The sequence below is a fragment of the Pelodiscus sinensis genome, chromosome 1 (genome assembly GCF_052426305.1).
Source record: "Pelodiscus sinensis isolate ZL-2025 chromosome 1, ASM5242630v1, whole genome shotgun sequence".
NCBI lineage: Eukaryota > Metazoa > Chordata > Testudines > Trionychidae > Pelodiscus > Pelodiscus sinensis.
Window position 1 is genome coordinate 343,091,701 of NC_143052.1, and position 13,944 is coordinate 343,105,644.

Genomic DNA, 13,944 nt, shown 5'->3' on the forward strand with positions numbered 1-13,944 from the left:
TGGTTGATCACAGGATGACTATGAGCCGCCATTGTGACATGGCCGTGAAAAAGGCTAATACGGTCTCAGGATGCATTAGGTGAGGTATTTCCAGCAGAAATAAGGAGGTGTTAGTGCCATTATACAAGGCATTGGTGAGACCTCATTGGGAATAGTGTGTGCAGTTCTGGTCTCTCATGTTTAAGAAGGATGAATTCAAACTGGAACAGGTACAAAGAAGGGCCACTAGGATGATCCAAGGAATGGAAAATCTGTCTTATGAAAGGAGACTCAAGGAGCTTGGCTTGTTTACATTAACCAAAAGAAGGCTGAGGGGAGACATGATTGCTCTCTTTAAATATATTAGGGGGATAAATACCAGGGAGGGAGAGGAATTATTTAAGCTTAATACCAATGTGGACACAAGAACAAATGGATATAAGCTGGCTAGTAGGAAGCTTAGACTCAAAATTAGACAAAGGTTTCTAACCATTAGAGGAGTGAAGTTCTGGAACAGCCTTCCAAGGGAAGTAGTGGGGGCAAAAGACCTATCTGGCTTCAAGATTAAGCTAGATGGGTTTATGAAGGGGATGGTTTGATGGGATAACATGATCTTGGCAACTAATTGACCTTTCACTATCAGTGGTAAATAGGCCAATAGCGAGATGATAGGAGTTACTATAAAGAAATTTTTTCTGCATGTCTGGCTGGTGAGTCTTGCCCACATGCTCAGGCTTCAGCTGATCGCCATATTTGGGGTTGGGAAGGAATTTTCCTCCAGGGTAGATTGGCAGAGGCCCTGGAGGTTTTTTGCCTTCTTCTATAGCATGGGGCACGGATCACTTGCTGGAGGATTCTCTGCATCTTGGGGTCCTTAAACCATTTGAGGACTTCAATATCTGAGATATAGGTGAGAGGATTATTCTAGGAGGGGGTCGGTGAGATTCTGTGGCCTGCATTGTGCAGGGGGTCGGACTGGATGATCTTAATGGTCCCTTCTGGCCTTGAAGTCTATGAAAGCCGCGTGGAGAAGCTCCTGCTGAAGTAGCAGCAGTGGCGGCCAGGAGCTCCGGGACCCTTTGAAATACCAGGCCCTGTGCAATTGTCCTCTCTGCCCCTCCCCCCCCCCCCCCCCCCGTCAGGAGGCCTGGGCAGATGACTCAATTCCTGGGGCTAAAAACCCATTTTCAAGACTTCCTAGACTCATTCTTTCCTCTATTTCTCTCCAGCAGGCTGTGAACTCTTTGGAACAGGGACTTTCTAGATGGAAATCTACCACAGCAACCCCATGTCTTGACAAACCTGCAGTTGCCAGGTATCCAGCAGCTGCTCCGGGGCCTTGTTTCACAGTTCTCTGGAAAACTGGGATTGGGAAGGACTGTAGAAATAAGGGAGCTTCTCCTTAGAGTCAGAGTGCATATGTGGGGATGGGAGTGAAGTAGCAGGGGGTGTAATTCCAAAATCTATCAAGCAATTAATAGCTGGGGAAGATCAGTAAAACTACGCCCTTGGGAAAAGTCTAGGGTTAGTACCCACCCGGCTGCTGGCAGTAGAGATCTAACCTACCCAATAATGTTGCCCCTGGCCCATGATGAGGGAGCTCCATGCCAGCTCTTTCCCGCCAGTCCCCTTAATGTTATCACCTTCGTTTCCCAAGTGTGGGGCAGAGTCATTTTAATGAAGAGCCATCACTACCTAACTAAAGAACAACCAGGTCACATTTGCACAGATCTTACAATACTGTAAGCTGTCAATGCCCTTTAGGGTCTCTCACAAAAAAACGCTGGCTTGCCATCTCTCAGTGGAAAGTGCAAGGCACATTCATTCTTGTCCCTGCAGGGTCAGCAGGTTCCAGTCGCGCACAACAATGATGCTTAATACACCCTCTCCCCACCCCACCCCCCAACAATCTTCAGTATCTACAGGAATGGGAGGTATGCACAGGATTGGCTAAGAGAGGCTAACAGTTCCCCCTATAATCACCAGCTACCCCATCCCCATCAAACAACCTATGCCCCCAAGAAGTGGGAGAGATTTTTCACTGAATATGTTAAAGGCTCCCTTTAACTCAAACTGACATGCTCTGTTAAAGGTCTCCACAGTACTCCAGAAATTATCCTCTCACACCGGCCTAGCCTCAGAGCAAGGCAGTTGCCTTAGGCCCCACGCTGCTTAGTGCTCGGCCACTCGCTTGCTGCTGTCTGGGAGCCATACGGCTGCACGGCGCAGCCAACCGCCTTGGGCCCCGCAAACTCTCTGGCCCAGCGTGCTCACACGCCATCCCTTTGAAAGGTGGGCAAGTTATCCCTAAGAGACAGAAGGATTAAACAACAACAACAACAACAACAAGAAGAAAAGAGAGATCATAGTTTTGAGGAGTAGACTCTGATTTCTGATGCACGTCATCCTGTGCCTGATTTTCAACAATTCTAGGGACTCCGCAGTACCCAGTGATGTCAGCTGGAATTAAGTGCTGATTTTTTTTTTTTAAAGAGTCAGATCTTAAAGTGGCTCAGGTTGAGCCTCCAAAAATAGAGGCACTCAAAAGTCAGGGGATTAGTGACTTGCTTAATGCCACACAGTGATTCAGATGAGTGGCAGAGTTAGGGTTAACCCTAAGAACTATGGCCCCAGCCCTGTGTTCAAACAGCTAGCGCAGGGTAGGCAACAAAATGGCAGCAATTCACCAGCGTTAACCACCAGTGGGCAGCTGCTGCTATATTTACCTGTGCCTCTGCAGGTATGGGCAATCGCAACTCCCATTGACCGGGAAGGGGGATTCGCAGCCAATGGGAGCGGTCATCCCCTGCACCTGCAGAGCTGCATGTAAATACAGCAGTGTGGGGACACGCTGAGGCTAACCCTGGCAGACTGGATCCAGCCCCACAGGCCGGTATTTGTCCACCACTGCACTAAAGCAAGGTGCTTTGTATGGATGCTCAAACTTACATGTATAGAAATGTTAAAAAGAATGCCCTTCTTCATGCACTTAAGACTCCCAGTCTGTACTTCTCCCAATCTCTGTACAGTAAACTTCCGATGATATGGCACCTTTAGGACCCAGGGGTGCCAGATTATCAGATATGCCGGACTATTGGAAACGGGGGGGGGGGGGGCTATGAGGGGTCTGGGGTGGAGTGGGGGGGGGGATGCGCCCCTCAGCGCTGCAGGACCAACCCGGCAGCACCCCAGCTGCTCTGCCCCAGACTTCCCCAAGTCAGCCGCTGCTGAAACTGACCAGCGGCTGACTCAGGGAAGCTGGGGGCAGAGCAGCTCCAATTGTCCAGCTGCCCAGAGCACTTCCGGGTTCCAGATGGTGCCGGACCATCAGGAGTGCCGGACCATTGGATGCCGGATCACTGGAGTTTATCAGTGTAGCAATTATCCCTGAGAAATACAGTAATAATGCCAGAGGTTTTTTTTTTTTTTCCCAACACATAGTAAGAATTATCTTAGTATCTTGCTGGGTACCCACACAAGTTGGTCAACAAGCATCTATTCAACAGTGGTGCTATGAATGACCTTGTGATGTACCAAGAAGCAATTTGCTTTCAGGTAATTTAATGTAAAAGACACCACTGCACGTTTATGCCCAGTATGTTAATATTTGAATACTCGCAGTTGTCTTACCTGTAGCATGTTAGAAGCATAATTCTAAAAGAAAGAAAGCTTTTACCCAGATCAGAGTAAGGCAGCACCTACACCTGGAGAAGGTAACCCAAATTAGCCAGTACCTTGAAAGAGGACAAGGTCATAAGAAGAATCTCTGGCCAAAAGTCAGGTAGGAACCTGCAAGCTTCCTCGCCTTTTTAAAGATGACACCATTTCTGTTTCAGGTGCCTAAATTTGGCTTCAGAAACCTTAGGCATGCAGATTTGAAGACTTTGGCCTCTGGCTCTAAGTTTCACACAGATTACTTACAGATGAACCTCTACATATAAGAAACATCACAGATCCTTAGTCACAGCTAGTTCAATTGTCAGTTTTATGTCTCACTCCAAAGAGATGCAAATTATTAGTGGGAAGATTGACATGAAATCCTCAGACTTGCATACAGAGTTAATCACCATCTTGCCAGGCAAAGAATTCTAAAATATCATGTACTTGACACCTTAAAGAAACTTCTTTCCATGCAGAAACTTCTCTTCTTTGGATTAAAGCATGAAAGCTGAGATAGACATCCTCCAACATCATGGTCTCTTCTGTCATGCACCCATACCATATCGCCAGAAACATATCTAATCTTTCAAAAAAGAATGCATAAATCAAAGCATTGGATAAGGCCATTATAATGTTTACAGATGAACAATTGGGGCATGCAATAAATATTTTCAGGCAGAGGGAATAAAGTTTTGATGGACCGGTAGGCAATACAAATCCTTTGTACTCCTATCTCCTTCCATCCAAGTGTCCCAAAACACTTTACAAGACATTAAGTCCCACAATGCTTCTATGCAACAGGGATAGGAAGGTTCTCAAGACCCGGGCAAAGGGAGAGAAAGTGAAGCAATATCTACTGCCGTGGTCACCAACCAGTAGATCATGATCTACCGGTAGATCTCAGGGGCTCTAAGAGTAGCTCTTGAGCCCTCTCTGAACTGTGCGCCTGTGCAGTACCTTTACATTAGATTTCCTCATTTGAGGAGCAGCTACTCACCGAGCAACAATACAGGTGAGTAGCTGCGAGGAATGGTGGGAGCTGGGAGGTCGGGAGGGCTGAAACACCCCAGCCAGCTGACTGAGGCTTTCAGCTGAAAGAGGCTGCCCCGCGCTCCAGCTGATTGGCGGCTTCTCCTCTGCACCTGCCCACGTGGAGCTTGGTGCACCCTGGCTGAGCACCATGGCCAGCTGGCCGGGCAGCCGCTTCTCTTCGCTCCTGCCCAGCTGCCCTGCGCTCAGCCCAGGGAGGCTGCGTCTAGCTCCAGCTGTGCTGGAGCAAGCTTCCCGGGCTGAGCGCAGGGCAGCCGGGCGGGAGCAAAGAGAAGCAGCTTCCCGGCCAGCTGGCCATGGCGTTCAGCCAGCATGCGCCAAGCTCCACGTGGGCAGGCGCAGAGGGGAAGCCGCCGATCAGCTGCAGCGCGGTTCAGCCTCCTCCGGGCTGAAGGCCACAGCCAGCTGACCAGGCAGCTTCTTCTCTGCACCAGCCCACATGGAGCGTGGTGCACCCTGGCTGAGCACCACTTCCAAATGCTGAAAAACCTCTTCCAAATGTTGGAAAAACCTTTTTTAAAAAGCAGCAGTATAAGGATCAGGGATAGCAAGTGATGGAGAGAAGGAGAATAGAGAGGGCGGGGCTTCAAGGAAGGGGCAGAGCTTCAAGGAAGGAGCAGGGCGGTAGATCTTGGCTTGGTCTGTCATTTAAAAAGTGATCTTGGGTATAAAAAGGTTGGAGACCACTGATCTACTGTTAGCAATATCTACTGTTATTGCTACATACTGCAAGTCTGTATCAGAGCCAAGAATAGACCCTCCCCCGACCAAGGTTCTTAAATTACGATTTGTTCATTAATTATAATGTCCAAACATCCAGTTCTCCCTCTTATTAGTCCTTTAGCCAGAAGGATTCCCTTCTCCCCCTCCCACCTTGAAAAACTGATCTATTGCATTGTCGGCATTGGCATTGTTTTGTCTGTGTTGCCATTATTTTTAGAGTCAGGCAGTTTCAGATCACTGACGTGTCAGTCAGTCAGACAGATTAATAAATAAAAAAGAAGTGGCCTGAGACCTAATCTATTAGAGTGCCTCATTGTAGCATTTGGAAATTGGAACACACAGCAAACCTAACTGGTTAATTTGAAAAGACAGACACACTCGAGAAGAGGCCACTGAACTTAAGGAAAACACAGCCTTCACGCAGGTGCTGTTTATGCCTGATACATGTGAGAATGTAATTCAGAAACATAAATCAGATCCATCTATTTAAAAGCAGCATTACAGAATTACCCTGCTGCATTGTGTGTCACCCCTGAGACCATAGAAAAAAGTTATTAATTTCTGCTTTGATTTGGCAGGAGAGAGGAGTGTTAGAGGGCACACCGTCACATAGTTACCATATTTAAAGAGTGCCATGCCAATAGCAGATGTCCCGAATTTAAGGTTTTGTGGAGATAATACCAATGTTTTTCATTTTAAGTTAATAGCGTTTATAAAATATATCCTCCTGCCTTGAAGGTCACACACCACATCATGCTAACAGCAGTGTCTGAAAATGAAACTGACCAGTTCCGAACCACAAAATCGCACACAGGAAACAAACAGTACAAGTGGAGAAGAGAGCAATAGATCAGTATTATTTCAGCAGAAATAATCTAGACCCCAACCAAGCATCCTGTAGAACTCAAAGTCCAGATGGAAGCCCCATGCGGTAACTGGAAGGATCAGGGCCTGAAAGTGTAAATAATAGATAGGGCTTCCATATATAAATGATGATTACACAGACTCATATCTAAGCTAGCCCTTGCGATTCCTAAATAACAGAAGAGCTTTCAGTGAGGCTCTGCATGCCTGCAGGCATCTAGTGACACAGCTCATTGTGAGATTGGTGCTTAAGTTTGTGGAGGGGGAAAAAGTAACAGCTCACAAACATGACGGGAGAAAGACTTGGGGATCTTTCTTCCTTTCCTCATGAGTCACTTTCTACATACACATTTTTTTTTAAATGATAGGCTTACAGGCTTGATCCTGCAAAGCTGCCAAGCATGCTCAATGCCCATCAAATTCAATGAGATAAGGCAAGTGAGGCAGTCTCTCTTATTGGACCAGCTACTGTCCAATTATGACACTGTACACCATTGAGCATGGAGCACCCAAACTTCAGGTACCCTAAGGTGAAAAAAGAGATTTCCTTCAGAATTTTCATGAGAGGAAAGGAGAGCAAAAGAATTCCCTTTACATACAATGTAATTGAAGTCTGAGTGGACAAAGCAGACAAAAATCAAAGCAACTTCCACATACCTGCTAGGGCTGCCAGATGGTTTCAACAAAAATACCGGACACACTTCACATGACATCACAATCGACATGACATCTCATTTAGAAAATACCGGACATTTATATTTTCTCCATTTGTTTCCCGAACAGAAAGCTCAAATACTGGACTGTCCGGTTCAAAACTGGACACCTGGCAATCCTACATACTTCTTAAATGGTGTACTGCAGGGGTGGTGAAACTTTTTGGGGGTTGGTGGCCACTGACCCACAGAAAAATCAGTTGGGGGCTGCACACAAGTGAGAAGGAAAAAAAAACCCTTACTGACATGGCCCCTGACTGAGAAGGAGAAAGACACTCCCCACATTCACCTGGCACACACGCCAGAGCCTAAGGGGCCTCAGGATAGTAGGTTTTGTGTGCTCCAGCTCTGTGGTAGAGCCACGGGGGTGGGGGTGGCAGGTGGGCTGAATACTAGTGCAGGCTCCTCAATGCTAGGGGGCTACTTGAGCCTCAGAGGCCAGATTCTGGCAATCTGGAGGCCGCATCCAGCCCCTGGGCCTGAGGCTCCCCATCCCTGGTGTATTGGTTAAGTATAGCACAGTGCAAGATAAACCTTAGAGTGGAAAGGTTTCCCAGCTGTTCCCCCTCCCCCTGCCCAATGCAATTAAAGAGAAGCCTAGTTTGAATATCCTCCGAAAAGCACATTTATCTTGAAAGTCTTTCTTCACAGATATTTTTATAACATATTTTAAGCTACGTATTAAAAAGATAAGGTGGTTTGTGTTTTACAGTATCAAGCAATGATAGGATATCAGTCCACAAAAATCACAAGGCAGCTGCTGTTCAGAATCAGGGAGGGAATTGAGAGAAAGTGACAAAAGAGAGAGAGAGAGAGAGAGAGAGAGAAAACACTACAAAACCAGATATCGTATCAAGATTGTTTAAGGTTTTATTAAACAATGGGGTTCTCCCGGCACAGTTTATGACAATCTCCTGTTACTACAGAGGGCCCTTTAGAATTCCCTTACAAGCCCTTCCCCCACCACACACATCTAGGAATGTTATTCTTGATGTGCTCAGAACCGCCAGTGTGTACTTGACACTGCAAAAAGCAAGTAGACAAGAACACTGTGTAGAAGGGAATGTGTTTGGAGCATGGGATTGGGAACCAGGTTTGCTGGATTCTCTCTCTTGTGGTCTCGGGGTCACTATGTAACCTTGAGAAGGTCAGTGAATTTCACTTCTGTCTTTTACTTCACCTGTAACAATGGAGATTCTCTCATAGGCTTACTATAGAAAGATGCCATAGAACAGAGCATTAGCATTTTAAATTAACTGATTGGTTTGTGTAGCGCTGCCCTCTTCTGTCCAGAATTAGAAGAGGTTGACTCTGGGCATAGTCCCTATACTGTTAACTTCTGCTGAGGTTTTCCTGCTGCTACTCTGCTTTTGAAGCAGCAAATCAGAGTTCTCCCAGCCTGCAGACATCAAGTAATTTAGTGTCGCTGTGGCATGCAAAAAGTGACAGCACTGAAATCCCAAGTGACCACAGATTCCTTACATCATTAACGAATGATGGATTGTTCCTGCCTGCTGGCATTAGTTTTAAAGTTATAGTATGTACATACTTAAACAACGAAGCATTGGTTTGAAAAAGAGCGTCCATAAAGAGTGACATGGAGACTGTAAATCAGGGCAAGGAATGGAAGCACCACATACTGTTTTAGAGCCGAAGAATCCAGTGTATCATAGCAGAGTCTCTTGAAGGAGAAATATGAGCGGTGTCTGACAAACCTTTAATAAATCGTCTCTGTTAATCACACTAGCTTTTGGATAATGAGTTTCAAAAAAGGTCTAGTTATTAAAATCCTTTGAGGGGAGGATGGATTCTCTAGCTACATTTACCGCCCAACTGAATTCCAATCCACACCTTGCCCAGATGTGTTTTGTGGGACATTACCTGTTGGAGAGACAGGAACTCTGAGGGTGGGGGAGAAAGGAGCAAATCCATCTGGGATTTAACCACACAATTCCCATTGAAATTGATGGGAGTTGTGTGACCAAATCCCCAAATGTCTGCTTTGAAAAAAAATAAATCACAGTTGCAATGTGGAACAGTAACTAAATGGGAAAGTGTGTCTGCTCCTTTGTACAAATACAGTCTGGATACCATGGGAGCCAGTTCCAAGTGCCAGCCCACTCCCCGCTTTAAAATTGTTCAGAATTTAAATTCTTGCAGTAAAAAAAAAAAAAAAAAAATCCACAAAGTGTCCCAGGTGGTTCTGATTTAATATTAAAGCAAAATTCTATGCTCCTCCCTCCTAGCCCTTCTTTCAGCCAGATTAAGATGGATAAAGAAATCAATCTATTTATCATCCCTATCAGGTGTATCTGTTCCATAAGAGGCCGCACTTCAAACAGCAATGGGCACTTTTCTGACTGAGCAAGACACTTGCTATTGGGAATCTTGCCTTGTTCAATGTTACCCTGCAAGTTAAGAGAATGATGGGAAACCCGAATCCACCAATAGTAGAAGTTAGAAAACAAACTAGGGCAATGTGAATTATTTATAGAGGATGGTAAATATGCATGGCACTTTATAGAAAGTGAGATACAAACAATCCTCAGCACACAAAGTCGAAGTAAGATACCACATCTAATAGTCTTCCTGGTCCAAAGAAAGAATTTCCCTAATAAAGAAAAAGCTTTGCAGTTAGTTTCAAAGAGCTAGCTGTTGAAAGCTACAGACAGACACCAAATAAAATGTATTGGCCCAGAATTCATTTAATTTGTGCTTCTGCAGTGAGCAGCAGTGGACAAATCCTGGATATTTTGCTTTACGCACCAATAATCTTTTCTTTTAAAGAAGTGTTTTGCACAGCTTGAAGGACACCCACTCTAAATTAGCTATCTGAAAACTGATCTGATATGCACATTTCGGAAATGGTTTTTGATTTATGAACAGACTTTTTCCAAAGTTGAATTGCTGCTTTTTGATTATCAGTCTGAAGCAAGGACTTCAAGGTTTGACAGTGAAAGATATGATAAAAATAGCAACCTCTTCCCAACCTGTGGAATAACCACCATGAAAGTAAGTGGTCAATGATTGCACATTAATGTATGAACAGATGACCAATAAACCCAACAAAACACATGGAAGGCAGAGATAACTCAATATACACCAAATATGCCTATGACTAGACACTCTAGATGCTAATTAGTAGGTATTCTCTCTACAGACGAACCACATAGCAAGGTAGAACCATCCCATTTATTCTGATTAAGACACAGCATTTAATCCTATTCCAAACAGGTTCTTAAAATGAAACAATCCTATTTGCAGGGGTTTTCGGATACAATGCTGTCTATATTGTCGAGTAAAATACCTTGGTCTGGCCACATAAATAAATGCACGGTGGAACCTAACATAGACAGGCAGTTATTTATTCTGTGAGCTCCCATTGTTCCTTTATATAGGTATCAACCAAAAGCCAACAGAAACCAAATCAGACAGCTTCCCATCTAATAGCTTACTACTCATCACTGTGTGCCTTTCAAAGTATTCCAGATTACATGCATATTTCCTTTCCTCACCTTCCTGACCAGAAGAAAAACACAAGCAGACAGGAGAATGTAGGTGGGTTACAAATTAAGTTATTTGCTCTATGATTCTTTTACTCCCAGGGGTAGCTACTGTTGCAATATTTGAAGAGGACAGATTTCCAGGATTGAGGAATCTGACTTTGACTTTGTCCAAGATAGCTGAATCTCTGCAGTTTTCACACCAGAAAGTGCCTAAGGCAAAGAGTTTTCAATTCCTGGAAGTCTGTTCATCAAGAAGACTTAGGGATTGCAGAGGGAAGGGGAGAAGAGAAGTTGTAAATATATGTGTATATTCTCCAAGCATGGATCATTCATTCCCAAGTCCCTTCATTCATTTTTATTTCACTCCCTTTCAGAATGTCCTATTTATTGGTTGCTTTCTTTGAAAAGGAGAAAAAAGACCATGGATTCTCCAGCACATCCCCCTGTCCCCCCAGCAGAATAAATAAAGGGAATTTATGAAAAACAAAGCTAAGGTGGAAGATGTCACCAGGCATGGACATGCTGTCAGACTCATTAAGACACTAGGGGAGGTTTTCTAATTGTCTGCATTGACCCAGGCTGTTCCTCCTGACTAAGCTAATGAGGCTGCATTAATCTACCTCAGGCTCCCGGATTTTGCTTGCTCAGGATTTTAAGACATGAGATAACCCTGTGTCCTGAGAAATACCACACAAGGCTCTGGAGGGTGCCAGGGCAATGTAGATGTTGTCACTCCGACAGCAGTTTTGTGGTGCACACACACTTACCTAAGAGTTAAAAACAAAGCTAGAGGCGAGTCAGAGGAAATGTAATGATCACAAACGGCTGGCACCTGTGTGAGCAATCCTCTAACCCCACACTGGTTGCCCCAGGCAGTGCGCCTCGGGCATCCCTCGTTGTGTTGCACTTCAACCGCTCTGCCAAGCCACTCGAGATGCAGTACGAAGCCCCTCCAGCCGAGCACCTCCACAGCATCCCGCTTGGGCAAAAGGAACAGCCACAAACTTTGGCATGACAGAGAGCTGGGGAGGGGAGCCATGGCTCCACTTTCTTCTGCCGTTCAATTTGGGCACAGAGACATACACGCACACCCCTCCATACGCCTCCTAGCGCCAAAGGTTTCTCGGCGAAGCCACATGCCAGCCAATGGGGCGGGGAGCCCAGTGGCTGGTCTCTGATTAAGACGCACATGGACATCCCCGCCCAGGGGTGAGCACCCCGCCAGAAACACCTTCCCGTGGGGAATCACTCGGCATCCTCTCCCTAACCAGCTCCCCAGAGAGTTGCTGGGGGCGGGGAGAGGGAAATAAACCGGTGCCGGGAGGGTGGGGTCACAAGTCCAGCTGCACCTTCTCCTGCCCCGCCGGCTTTGCAGAGCTGGAGGCGGGGTCCCTCCTCTCCAGCCCCCGAACCCCGCAGCTGGCTGCGCCCCCCGGGCTTGGCACAGGTGCATGCAGGGGCCGGGGACCCCAGCGCCCGCGGGCAGCGGCGCTTACCTGGGAACAGCCACCCGCTCCGAGCCACTCCCGGCAACTTCCAGCAGCCGGTCCCCTGCGCCCGAGCGCGCGGCGAGAAGTCCCCGGGGCTGCCCCGGGCTGGCTGCCTCCCTCGCCCGGCTGCTCCGGGGACTCGGCGCCGTGCAGAGCCGGGAACCTGCCGCCTCCTGCCGAGGCGCTGCGATCGGCGCCTCTCCAGGCGGGGCCGGGGAAGTAGGAACCCGGCAGGCTCAGCTCGCTCAGCGCCTCCGCTGCCAGCGCAGCCTCCCCGCCGCCGATGTCATCCCTTGGCCAGGAGCAGCGGAGTAAGGCGGCGGGGGGAGAGCGCAGCCAGCCAGCTCCGCCCCCGGCTGAATGAGACGGGGAGGCGTGGCTCCCAGGGCTACACCCAGCCCCGCCGGGAAGCCGGGCGGCGGAGGTACAGCCGGCAGGACCCGCCCCTGCCCCGAACTGGGAACCCGGGCAAGAAAGGGTTACACCCTGCGGCATACATCCCCTCCCCACGCAGGCAATCCGGGCAGGCCAGGGCCACGGCAAAAGGATACCCATCCCACGCAAGGAACCCGGGCAGACAAGGGTCACAGCAAAGGCATACCCACTCCAGCTAGAAACCCGGGCAGGCAAGGGCCACAGCAAAAGGATACCCGCCCCACGCAAGGAACATGGGCAGGCAAGGGTCACAGCAAAGACATACCCACTCCAGCTAGAAACCCGGGCAGGCAAAGGCCACAGCAAAGGGATACTCATCCCACGCAAGGAACCCGGGCAAGAAAGGGTTACATCCTGCGGCATACATCTCCACCCCACGCAAGGAACCCCGGGCAGGCAAGGGTCACAGCAAGGGGATACCCACCCGAGATAGAAACCCGGGCAGGCAAGGGTCACAGCAAGGGAGCACCCACACTAGCTATGAACCCAGGTAGGAAAGGGTTATAGCCTGGGATATGCATCCTCTGCCCAGCCCAAGAAGGGAAACCAGTCAGGCAAGAAGGAAGGGTTACAGCCTAGGATATATTATACACACAGGGTTATACACCCCAAACCAGCTGGGAACCTAGGGTATGTCTACACTACAAAGTTAGTTCGAACTAACGGACGTTAGTTCGAACTAACTTTAATAGGTGCTACACTAGCGCTCCGCTAGTTCGAATTTGAATCGAACTAGCGGAGCGCTTAGTTCGAACTAGGAAAACCTCATTTTACGAGGACTAACGCCTAGTTCGAACTAGCTAGTTCGAACTAAGGGCTGTGTAGCCCTTTAGTTCGAACTAGTGGGAGGCTAGCCCTCCCCAGGTTTCCCTGGTGGCCACTCTGGCCAACACCAGGGAAACTCTATGCCCCCCTCCCGGCCCCGGACCCCTTAAAGGGGCACGGGCTGGCTACGGTGCCCGTGCCAGGTGCAAGCCTGCCAGCACCCAGCTAGCAGACCCTGCACCTGGCACGGCACAGAGCCACCCACCCGATGCCCCCCAGCCCACCCCCTCTTGCCGGGACCAGGCTGGCGGCTCCCGGGAGCTTGCCCTGGACCGCAAGAGGCGGGCACCTTCCTGGGCTAGTGCGGACATCGTGGACCTCGTCCACGATCTCCGCACTAGGCACAGGAAAGTGGCCGTCTAGGGCAGGAGAGCTGCCAGCCTGGCCACCCAGGACCAGGTGTGCATGAAAATCAAGGGGGTCCACTGAGACCCCCGACACTGAGCCCTGAGCTTACAATGGCTGTACTGGGTCAGACCAAAGGTCCATCTAGCCCAGTAGCCTGTCTGCCGACAGAGGCCAACCCTAGGGACCCTGGAGGGGATGGACCAAAGACAATGACCAAGCCATTTGTCTCGTGCCATCCCTCTCCAGCCTTCCACAAACTTTGGGCAGGGACACCACTCCTACCCTCTGGCTAATAGGACTCCATGGACCCAACCTCCATCACTTTATCTCACTTCCCTTTAAACTCTGTTC

General features: G+C 48.3%; 1 protein-coding gene across 1 annotated transcript in view; it reads right to left on the reverse strand.

Annotated features, from left to right (window-relative positions):
* The window catches only part of GDPD5 (glycerophosphodiester phosphodiesterase domain containing 5), a 348,323-nt gene extending 335,952 nt beyond the window's left edge, over window positions 1-12,371 (reverse strand). Inside the window, exon 1 of the mRNA XM_075919541.2 lies at window positions 11,992-12,371. The gene's annotated coding sequence lies outside the window, so the exon portion shown is untranslated. The remainder of the gene's footprint in view (window positions 1-11,991) is intronic.
* Between the last annotated feature and the right edge of the window lie 1,573 nt (window positions 12,372-13,944).